The sequence below is a fragment of the Micromys minutus genome, assembly GCF_963924665.1.
Source record: "Micromys minutus genome assembly, chromosome: 1".
Taxonomy (NCBI): domain Eukaryota; kingdom Metazoa; phylum Chordata; class Mammalia; order Rodentia; family Muridae; genus Micromys; species Micromys minutus.
The window spans coordinates 222,048,361-222,061,068 of record NC_137969.1 but is presented as its reverse complement, the minus strand read 5'-3'; positions in this window follow the sequence as shown (position 1 = coordinate 222,061,068).

The following is a 12,708-nucleotide window of genomic DNA, read 5'->3' as shown; positions in this document are numbered from 1 at the left end:
CTCCCTATTTTAAGAAAGCCTGGAGAACTCCAGTTCAAGACCCAGGGTTTACTTATCAAGCTCATTGAAAGCAAGCCCATGGGGCCAGAGAGATGGCTCAGCAGTTAAGAGCACTAACGGCTCTTCCAGAGGTCCTGAGTTCAATTCCCAGAAACCACATGGTAGCTCACAACCATATGTAATGAAATTTGATGCCCTCCTCTGGTGTCTCTGATGACAGCTACAGTGTACTCATATAAATAAAATTATATATATATATATATATATATATATATATATATATATATATATATGACTTAGTCATTTTAAAACTTAGTGCTTCCACAAAAAAAGGAAGGAAGGAAGGAAAGAAGGAAGGAAGGAAGAAAGAAAGAAAGAAAGAAAGAAAGATCTAGGGTAGATGAGACTTATTCCTTCAGAAGCTTATATTAATATGTGGGAACAGAAAGGTTGGAAGACATTAAGAGATCATTGAAGAAGGACTTAACTGGATTAGTTATTGGGAAAGCAGAGCCACACCATCTACACACTGGCCCTTCTGCCTTCCCATATTAGTACATAGTGTGCAACCCTTCCCATATTAGTACATAGTGTGCAACTCTTGATTACAGCCAACAAGAAAATGGAACCATGATCTTAAACTTCTCAACTCCCAGAGATATAGACCCAAGTAAACTATTTTGCTTTAAAATAAGCTTTTCTCAAGCATTTCTAAGCATTTCTAGCAAGAGAAATCAGATAAAACAGTAATAATGTTTTAAATTTAAAGTCACCCCAAAGACAATGCACATATGAACTATGACTGATTCATAAGGGGTGGGGCAGGGAAGAGTTCTGAAAGGCATTTGGAGGCAACTAAAAAAGTTTTAATGTGGCTGTGATATTGCATTAGTTGCTTTTCTCATCACAGTGACCAAATACCTATTAAAGCCATTTAAGGGAGAAACATTTATTTTGACTCCTGGTTTCACAGGTTTGCTTGACTTTACATTTTTGAGCAGAGCCTCAGGGATATAGGAATACATGACATTGGATAGCTGGTCATGTCCCCATGCACAGTGAAGAGAGGAACTAAGGGATAATATGTCCCCTAGGACTCCCCTCCTTCCTTTAGCTAGTCTCTGCCTCTTAAATTTTCTCCTAAATTAGCTTCAGCAACTGCGAAATCGGTCTTTAAAACATGGGTCTAGAGCGAAAGCTAAGCAGTTTTGATTGTTTAAAGTGTTCTTCCAGAGAACCCGAGTTTGGCTCTCAGCAATCACGTCAGGTGGATCACAACCACCTGTAACTCCGGCTCCTGGAGATCTGACTCCTTCTTCTGGCCTCTTCAGACGCCAACACTAACCAGACATATACTCACACAGACACACGCATATGAAAAATTGTTCTTTAATCTAAAAAAAAAAAAACTAAAAATTCAAAACATGAACTTTGAGAGATATTTTATAGTCAAGCTATAAATAAGTATGAAATCATATTATTAAAGGCATTGTTTACTATTTTAGATGTAGTCATGGTAGTTTGGGTTATGTAAGTGAATGTCCTTGTTTGGAGAAGCTACTTACAAAATATCTAGGGCTAAAATGTCAGGACTTTGCAACTTACTTTCCAATGACAGTAAAGTAACAGTATGCACACAGGTATACACATACCGAGATCAGGCCCAACCAAACACAAAATGCAAAGACCTGGACTTAATGCAAATACTGAATCTAAATGTATGTATAGAGTTGTCTATTGTATTTGTTTACTAAATCTTTGTATATGTAATCATTTCTACTAGGAAGCATGAAAATGAGTTCAGGAATAAGACTACAGAGCGCTCTCCCAGCATGTATAAAGCCTCTAGTTCAGAATCCTACATTACAAAGTCAGGTGGGGGGGACTCATGGGTTAATAAATATTAAGTTATTAATTTATTTCTTATCTAGTCAAAACCACCATCACTAACAGTTCCTGAGTGTTCAAGGAAAAGCAGCTACTTCATTTAACCTCACACACTGTCCAACTTTTTGTTTGCTTGATTGTGTTGTGTTTTGTTTTGTTTTTGAGACAGAGTCTCTGTGTATAGCCTGGAACTCACTCTGTTAGACCAGGTTGGCCTTGAACTCAGAGATCCACCTGTCTCTGCCTCCCAAGTGCTGGGATTAAAGATGTGTGCCACCGCCACCTAGTCACACTGTACATTTTATTCTTGTACATTCTATAGAATTGTCATCATTATCTTCCCTTCCGGGGGTCAGGAAACCCATGCAGAGACAGAGTCACATTTCCAAGATTATACAGCTGGTGAGTGAAACCCAGGATGTACAGTTGTTAGACCAGGTTACCTCTTTAGAACTGGCAGTAGTAAAGAAATTTTAGCTCCTAAAAGTCAGACCTGTGATGGAGGTTACGGCCATTAAGCAGAGATGAAGGTGTAGTTTCAACCACTTAGGAGTTCTGAAGTGTCGGCACCTGAAAATAATATTCCACCTCTATTCCAGCACAAATCAGGTACTTACTATCTCATGGGTAGCCTTTGGTAGACTAGGAACCAGAACAAACAGTATGGTTCTCTCTAGTTTTAGTTCCAAAGGCTTATTGGAGGCTCCTGAAATGATTCTATAAGCAGAAGCAGTAATTACAGCAGTTAACATTTATATAGCATGTTCTATAAACATGTTCTTGGAAGTGCTTTACATATATGTAGTAAGAAATCCTCAGAACACACATTGGAGTAGACATATTATTCCCATTTTAGAGATGAAGAAAACTGAGGCACAATGTAAACAAATGCCCCAGGTCAAATACTTAGCAAATGAAAAGGGATCGGTATTGCTATTAATTCATGAGACCCAAAAAGCTGTGTCCTGCCTTATCTGTTCAGAGGAAAACTCTCTCAAAGACTGTCCCTGACCATATCAGTTTAATGACTTTGTCCCCACTGGCACCAAGTGAGTTTAGCAATCTTCCATGCCCTGAGAGATTCATAAGCCTGAGTTCTACCCCCTCTTTAAACCTGACCTTTAAGTCTTTGTTTCTTACAAACAACAATAGCTCCCAGGTGGTTTGATATCAGGTTTAATCATTCTGCCAAGCTACCAGCCGAGGATATCAAAGCCCAGCCCCAATAAACCACAAGAAACATACTTGCTAAGCTGGGCATGGTGACCCAGCACTCAAGAAGCTGAGTCAGAAGTATTCAGAGTTCAAGACCAGTCTGTGCTAAGCACTCTCAGGCCTATGGGGGAAGGGACAGGTGATTGGAAATAGGGAGAATGTATATTTTCCACACAAAGAGGGAAGCCTCCCAGATAGGCTTCACCCAATAGCTAACCACTAGGCCAACGGCTGGAAGTGAGTATAAGCAAGACAAGAGTTAGGTACCCCTACTTGCCACCCCTACTTGCCCCTCTCCCAGTGGGACATCCTGATACAGGATTCCAGGTATGTCTCATCTAAAGGGGTGATTCTCTAGTAACAGAATAATAATCAAACGAGGCTTATTTCCTTTTCTGATTGAAGAAGCATGTATATCTGTTCTCCTTCAATAAGATTTTGTGTTCAGGGTCTTAGTTCCTCATTTTTATTGGAGGCAAAGAAGAGGATTGGCAAAGGTTAGCTGATGGCTTCTTTATAAGTTAAAGGCCAAAGTCCAAAAAGGAATTAGACTGGAGGTAGAAAGCAGAGGAGAGGACCTGGGGTCATTCAAATCTGTGCCCTTGTGGAGGCTTGTGCCTCTTCTGTGCATGGCTCTAGGGAAGCAACTGAAGCCTGGCAGTCAGGAGGGTCTGAGGGCAGCAAGCTAGCTGAAAGGCCACCAGGAAAGGACTCTCTAAGGTGGTCACATGGCCCTATATTTGAAAATGAGAAAGCATTATTAGCTAGAAGTAGCAATGGAAAATGCTGACATGAAGTCTGCATAAAAGGTATAAAGCGTCTGCAAAATTTCGTCTTTCACTCCCCCCCCCCCCCCACCAACTTAGCATTCTGCTCGGCTAATGCCTCAAGGACAGTCTCTAACTATACATGACCTTGAGTAAAACAAACAAACTAAACAAGGCTCTTCGGAGCAGACTTGGCAGGCAAAGTAGGCACTAGGAGGATAAACAATTAGTTTACCAGCTAGGCCACATAACAAAGAAGCAACGTTAACTCTAGTGATTTTGTTGAGTAGTTCAAGTCCTTACCCCTTTTCTTCACCACCAAACAAAGCTCTTACATTCTAATACAGTCTTAACCAAAGGGAAGAGTTAAGTCAGTGACCCTCGCACAAGTCAGATTCAGGTGGGGCCCACAACCTGATTTCACTTGATTTAGAAAACTAAAGTCATGTATTTTCTTGCTCCTTGGTGATGGAATGTGAGCATGTACCTCTTTTTTAGGCACCATGTGTGGGGGGTGGGGTTTGAACGATCACAAGGCTGCTGGAGGAGCTGCCAGGCTCTGCCCACCTGCATTTATTTGCCTTTAGTTGACAAAAGACAAATTATCCCAGCACCTCTTGAGCCCTGATTTGCAATGCAGCATCCACAAGAATGCTTGCTTGGGGAGCCACCCTGTTCTTTATCTCAGCGGGTGTAATTCCATCACAAGATGATCTGGATCAGCGGTTCTCTGCTTCAGCTTGAGCTTGCCAATTCTGAAAGCCATCGCTGAGAACTAATAGTTCTTCTCTGTGTTAGCCCAGAAAACACCGGGGGGGGGGGGGGGGGGGGGGGCTTTATAGAGTCTATAATGAGCATTTCCTGGCTCCTAAAGTTACAGAGTTTTTCTCCCCCTTTACCCAAGACCTGCTAGCCAGGGCTTCCTGTTGGCAGGCAACTCACTGGCCTCTGCCAGGGAGCCATGCTGAGTTCTGAAGCCTACCCTGCCCTGTCCAAAGCTTTACAGGTCACCAGCAGACCAGCCAAAGCAAGAAGTCTAGGGACAGGCATGGTAGTAAGTGCTGTGTTGTGCTGTGCTGTATTAAATTTACAGTAACCTTGGCATCTCTAGCCCAGAGAGTTGTTTCTATTGCAGTTTAAAGTTACATTGGACAGATAAACTTACTTTCTGAAAAAATACTGACAAAGAAACTCAGAGGACAGACCTCCCTGAAGGCTCTGCCCTTTATTTCAGAAATGAGAGAGACAGGTAAGCGTTGTTAAGGATGGCTGCCCTGTAATCATTCATATCTAAGGTACTTGTGAGATTGCTGGGTAGAGTGGCACATACTGTAATCCCAGTACTCAGATTGAGACAGGAGATCACCTTAAGTTCAAGGATAGCTTGGGCTACAGTATGAGACCGCATCCAAAAAAAAAAAAAAGTCTTCTGGGGTCCTATGAAGCTAGACACAGTGTTATTTCCCAATTTTACATTCTGGCTCTTTGCAAGACTGAGCCAGGAGTCTGCACAGCTCTGACAGAGATCAAAAAACAGAAAAGAAAAAAAAAGTCTGTGGTTGAATTCCACAGACTCCTCAGAAGTAAAGTCAGAATCTTATGAGGATCATCGTGCTGCAAGGTATCTTACAGGGCAAGATAGTGCAGAGGTTCTTCCATTTTGAATTCTTACTGGGACATTTCAGGTTTAACTAGAATTTGATCTCCTTAATAGGAAAGTCTGTGGAAAATTACCCAACTCTATTTTAGAAACCCGAGGTCAAGATGTTCCAGCTAATTTATCTTCTGTTGAGCTGCCTGCTTGAGCAGACCTCTCCTTCCAGCTACTAGTTTAATTTAGCTACTGTTAAACTGCTTGCTTGCATAAAACCTGAAGGTACAGAGTGAGATAACAAGATATGATTTTTACCTTTAAGAAACTCTTTACCCTAAACACTCAAGGACTACACTTGGGTCCTGAATACCTGAGTGTAGTCCCAGCCAGCTGGAATCAAGAGTTTTAGTTGTCTATAAACTGAGTCTGAGTGGTTGTCTCTGGCGTAATTCCTGTAGCATCCCTAAAAGGATTTTCATTCAGTAAACTCTTATATGAACATTATCATCATCAAACACAATTTTAAAGATTCTGTGGAATCTTACAAGTCTTACAAATCAATTGCTATCAGTTGTCTGTTCTCTCTTTCTTTACTTGTCCACATGCAGTCATACATTACACAGAATTATTTTCACAACAGACATAACTTTACCACATTCATAATAAGATCCTGTGATTGCACAGTGCTATACTCCTAGAACTCAAGAGGCTGAAGTAAGAAGATTGTCATTTTGAGGTCATCTTGAACTACACAAGGAGACCCTGCCTCAAGAATAAAGAAAACAATGAAATCTCAAGATTATGGCTATCACTCAGACTTTCATCTTGTAGATCAGTGGTTTGTAAAATCTGAATATGTTGCATTTTTAGTGCTTGGTTAACTTTGCATTTTAGGGTTGCTTTCAGAATGAGACCCCAGAGGCTTGGGGGTGAAGCATACTGCCACCACCACCACCATATAAGAGCAGAACACAGAATAATGCATTTTGTTTTGTTTTTCTTATAAACACATTGCAGGGTTCTATAAGCAAGATGGCAGAAAAGTTAGTCTCTTCACTGGTTTTTTTGCAGTGTTTGCTAAGACACACAATAGCCACTCTAATTTCTCAGCTGTCTCTGATAGATGTTGGTTGGCTTTTTGTTGCTGTTGTTGTTGTTGTTTCTATTCATCTGCCATAACCCTTTCTCTGCCTTCTCTGCTCTCTACCAAGAGAACAGCTTAGTCATAAGGACTGCCTCCACTGGCTTCCTTTGTCCTCCATCCTCCCTAGGAGAGTAGCCAGGGAGTCATCTTGCTTATCTTTGTTCCTTCCTGCCAGATGGCCCTCATCTCTTAGTTTGCTTTCTGAGTTCCCCTCACTAGCCCCACCCCCTTGCCCTTTCAGAACTATTGGAGCATTGGTTCTAACCAGCTTTGACTTTAAACCCACTCCATGCTTTGTAATTCTTGGCCTTTCTTACACTGTTCCTAAGTGATTAGACTTAAAGAGACTGTGGTGGGAGGGATGGACAGGTTATCTAACTCTTATAACCTTTAGAACATTTGCTCTCATTAGTCTTTACAAGTTTATATGTGAGGAAACTCATGTCCTTTCCCAAAGATTTCATAAGTAGAACTCTTTTTATGTGTAATATTACTGAAGTGGCTTTTAAGATATATCATTTCATTTTTTAAAATTAAGACCTTTACCATAACTGCTTTTAAGAAATAATTCTGAGATAGACATGGTGACATATGCCCATGATCTTTACTTTCCCACACTTAGGAGGCTGAGGCAGAAGTTAGCAGAGAGAGAGAGAGAGAGAGAGAGAGAGAGAGAGAGAGAGAATGTTTTGGAAAAATAACATTGCTGCAGACAAACACAACTCCCAGCTCATATATGCTATGCTTAAGAGCACCTGCCCAAGGAAGTGTCCTAAAACACCAGCACAGTGCTTTTCCCTCTGTGAAGCCATTCTCAGGAAGTTTGAGAAAAGCACACATCTGTGAGGAGCAGCCTGGTGTCCAGATTTTGGAGTCTGTCCTTAAAGCCTTGATTTAAAGTACAGGAAAGCTGTGCATATTTTTTGTTTTATTGTTTGATTGGAATTTTTGTTTGTTTGGTTTTTGGTTTATACTCAAGGCTTTCTTTCATATATTTTCTTCCACATTCCTTATTGTAAAAATTAGCCATTTGTTCCCTAACCTCAACAATTGCTTCTCTCTGGAGCTCTTAGTTGCCTTACCTCTACAAAAAGAATAAGGGTCATGGCTTTGCAGATGAGCTACCTGGAATACACACCTCGGGCTGGATTGGTTCTGCATCCTTTCCCAATAGGAGCACCCGACTCTGCCTCTAGAATGTAAAGAAAGCTATGGAATCTCGTTTTGGCCTAGTCCTTATCTCTCCTTCTAGTCCTACCTATGTATCCATTCTCTTGGTATAAATAAATCATTTCTCAAGTCTGTTCTTTTTAAAAATATTCAGGGAAGGGGATGTGGCTCAGTTGCAAATCTGCTTGGATGTTGTTTCAAATTGATTTCAACCCACAAAAAAAAAAAAGAGAGAGAGAATAAAATAGGAGATTTATAGTATGTACTGTATGTTCACTATAGTCCTGAGTTGGTCCTTAGAAATTGTTGCTAAGTGCTGAGATGTGCATTTGTGGTCTACTCTTATTACCTAGAAGATTCTTAACACAGGACAAGTGCTGGTTCTTACATGGCACAAATGCCCGGCCTCAAGACCAGGAAAATGTGAACATAGACACTACATGAGACCTGAGATATTAAATCTTCTTTACCATGATATCAGTCCAGTTACTTCTTGGCCATTTATTTTGGACTTGCCTTTGACTTTCTAAGACTTTTCTATATAAACACACACCATTGGTGACTGCCCGTCCTGGTCCCTGACTGTCCTATGCTCTAAGCTTCCCTGTGAGGTCTGAGCAGCCAGCTAGTCTCTTATCAACTCTAGCCTGGCCTGACCCTTTTCTCTGATGAAAGGCAGGTCCCACCTGACTGCTGGCCTCATTCAGAGTAATAAGCCACTCACTTCCCAGTGAGCAGTGCTAGTCATCTTCAGAGGCTTTGAGGAAAGGGGCGAAGAGGGCTGTTCAGTGCTACTTCCTTGACAAGCATGGAAAAGCTGAGGGCTCCGCCCTTAGCACCAAAAATAAAAACAAAAACCTTTGAGGCAGTTAATAACATAATCATAGTTTTGTTTGAAGAGTACTCTTTTTAAAAAGGCACTTTGGACTGCTCAGTTAGCTCAAAAATGGTCTCAGAGCTGGGGCTACTCAGAGAACTTGCATACACGAAGCCCCGTGTTCAATTGTTAACACTTCAAGAAAAAAAAGTACATCTGCCCAACAGTGAAGCGCAGAGTGATTACCCTACTGTGCGCGCAGGGCTCCACACAGGAATACAAATGGAGAGCCATAGGCTACTTCCAAAAGCTATAAATTAAACAAACCGATAAGTTTGTCCTCCTGTACTGCGAATATGTCTGTATACCAACCAGGAAGGCCAGGTTCAGAGAAAGAAGTCTGAGCTTCTCAGTCCTGAGCTGTGGAACAGAAAGCGCTGGACAACCCCATCTGTGTGTCAAATCCCACTGAACTCATCTCAGCCTGAAAGCTAAACAGTCTGGTTAGTTTGGGGATGGGGGAGGGCTGGCGTCCAACCTACCTGCACTTTTCTTAGTACAGGCTCTGCTCATAGAAGACATGGAATGCCTTCACCCTCATTCACCAATATCCAAGCTCCACCCTCATTCCACCTCCTCAGACCTCTTCCAAGAAAACAGCTGCCTCTTAGCCCCAAGGACACCTTTCAGGAGCACAACAAAGGCTGAGTGTGGAGGGTCCCAGGTACAAATCCTGCCTGTAAGCCTAAGGGAGGACCTCTGTTGGTTGAGTGCTCGCCTAGAATATAAGAATCCTAAATTCAGTCATGACCAGCACTTCAGAGACATAAGGCACATGGCAGCAAATGCCTGCAATCAATCTACTTGGGAGGTAGAGACAAAAGGATTGGAAGTTCAAGGCCATCCTTGGGTGAAATTGTAATTTTTGAGGCCAGATGGAGTCCCTGTCTCATAGAAAAGGAGCCTGCCTGGGTTGCATGTGTACAGCCATCCAGGGAAACTTAGTGAGTGAGGGCCCTTTCTCAAGGTAAAAAAGTAAAATACGTAATTCAAAGGGTGTGAGGTGGTACAGCACATGCCTAACTTGACCAAGGCCTTAAGTTCAATTCCCAAATCAGTCACTGGTGACCCTTCAAGAAAGAACAAGTAAGAGACAGATATTAGTCAATGGTCTCAGCAGCAGGTCTCCGGGTAGCTGAGTACCTGCATCCTCTGTTCTGGCACTGGGGATGACTACTAAGCCCTTAGCTGTCTCTCTGCCTCCTTCTGCTGGGCATGCCCATGAAGCCAGAACCTCTGGGCCCACCGAGGACTGAAGTGGTTTAGAGAAAACAGGAAAGACAAGATCCTGGATGGGATTGTGTAAAGAGGGAGTCACTGGGGGAAAAACAGAGCAAAAAAAAATAAATAAATAAATAAATTAAAAAAAACAAAACAAACAGCAGCAACAGAAAAACAACCAACCAAAGAACCATTGAGTCCTTGGGAGGCTCTCCTGCTGCTAGTCTTTACCTTTTTTTTTTTTCTTTTATTCTACATTCCTTTAGTATAATTAAGGACAAATCCTACTCTGGGTACCATGGTGTGTACCAACATCCATTGCTCTAATGGTTGGCCCAGGTCCCAGCTTCCTCAGTTTGTCCTACAGGTAGAGGGGTGTGTGTGTGTGTGTGTGTGTGTGTGTGTGTGTGTGTTGCGGTGGGGCAGAGGGCACGATCTTACTCAGATTTTAAGTCTGAATAATTTGGCATTATCAACAGTTGGGGACTGGCCAGAAACAGCTTGTGTACACATTCTCCAGTTTCTGAGAAGAGAATTTCTGAAATGTGAGGTGTGACCCTCAGGATAGGACAGCCACTCTGACCAGAGTTCTTTTTCTCAATTACACTTCTTAACCAGATCTCAAAGTTCAGGGTGAGTCCTCCACTACACCTTCCTGCTAAGGGCAAGGGAAGACAGTCCCCTGCCCTTCCCTCCTGCAAAATTCCCTGAAAGGAAACAAAACAAACTGTCCCCACCAGCATCTATGGTCTCCCCTTAATACTGTCTACAATATCAAATACAAATAAAAATTAACTGTTCATTGGAAAAGTAAGAGAGTTGTAACTTTTCTGATTAGTTGGTTGATTGATTAATTGATTTGTAAGTGAAGTATCTGCCAGCCCTGAGAACTAGAGTCCCTTTTAATTTCCTCTGGGTGTCTATACCCTGATGTCCTTCCTCCAATTCCAGGAGTCAGACTTTTTATTGTCATATAAAAAGAACCCGTTTTTATGGCATGCTATGTAATGTGTTGGCTCATATATATACATTGTGTCATTTTCACATCAGGGTAAGTGTATCGATCTCATGATTTATAAATTCTTGGTGGTAAAATCATCCAAAATCCTTTCATCTTCCTCTTAAAAAATACCCAGAATATTATCATTACCTATAGCCACTCTATAGTACAGTAGAATTTTAAAAAAAAACGTGTTTGTTCTAACTAGAACTTAGTACCGAGTGACTAATTTTCACCTCTTTTCTCCACAGCCCCCTGGAAATCACTCTTCTCTTTGGACTTTTATGAAATAAATACATTGAGATTCCACATACAAATGAAATTATGTGACACTGTGACATTTATCATTCTATGTCTAACAAAATGTTATGAGTATTATCTTATTGAGTCAAGGTTTTCCTCTATTGCCATGACTGGCCCTTAGCTCTCAATTATCCTTATAAATTTTGATCCAGTACACTACACAAACACACACACAAGTGTGTGTGGACTGGGAAACCTTACCAAGAGTGGGATGCTCTGATATATTTCATTCTACTTCACTGCCTTTTTTTTTCCTTTTAATGATGGTTTTGAGCCACAAAATTGATTTCATTACCTATGATTGAAAAATGCTGACTTGAACATTAACTCCATCCTAGGAGACAAGCTCTCTCATCACTAACTGATACAATGCTGGGCACACAATATGTGAGAGGAAGTACTTGCTAAGCTCTGAACTTTTAAGAAACCAATAATCCCCATCATTAAAGACTTTGTCTTGGAAACTCTCCAGTTTGTTTCTTCTGTGGATAAAAATCAACCTAATTCCAAATCCCTGCAAAGTAATCATTCATAACACAAAACTATGATATGAGGTGATGTGCATTTTGAATTTAGAACTGGAATTCTGAAATAAAACAAAGCAGATAGTCTTTATTCAACAGACATGAGTCAAACGTCTGCCCTGCGTATTGTTCTCAGACTACAAATATCGACACAAACGAGGGCTAGTACCCGCCCTGCAGCAATTGGGGTGGAGCAGGAGATGGGAAGCAGTAATCTGATGCAGACAAGAAAGGTATAGGCTGCCAGGGAGGTAGGGGAGGCGTCTATTCAACCAAAAGAGGAAGGATGGAGCCCCCTCAATAGTCGCCAACCAGAGAAGTAAACACAGAAGAGCTGTTTCAGACAGAAAACAATGCATTCCAAGCTACAACGACAGCCACACTGATTATCTACCATGCAGTGAACACCGTGTTTCGGACCAGCAGTGCCTCCCTTATTTTAGGAGGGAGGTGGGTAATTCACTGTGACTTTTTAAATTAAGGGTGTGAGGGTTAGCTTTAACTGTCTACTTGACACAATCTAGAGTCACCCGCAATACAGTCTTAATAAGGGATTGTCTACATGAGTTGACCCATGGCTTGTCTCTGGGGGATTACCTTCAGTTACTTAAGATGAGCAGACCCAGGCTGAATGCTGTTAGCACTGTTTCAAGAGCTGGGCCCTGCCATATGTAAGAGTAAAGCATAAGCTGAGCACAGGAAGGTGAGTGAGTACATCCTCTCTCTGCTCTGTGGATACAATGTGACCGGTTGACTCAAGCCCTTGCTACTGAGACTTTCCTGCAATAATGACTGTCACCTGGAATACAGCCCTTCTCTTCCCTGAGTTGCTGGGGAATTTTATCACAGCAACAGAGATGAAACTAGGACAAGGCAAAACCCTCTGACATGAACCAGTCATGGCAGTTCCAGGATCCTTGCCAGTTTCTGGCTTAGAGATTGGCAAAAAAAGACCCCAGTCTAGCCATTGTGGTCTGAGGGAGGATCTATCTTCAGGGAGCAGCCT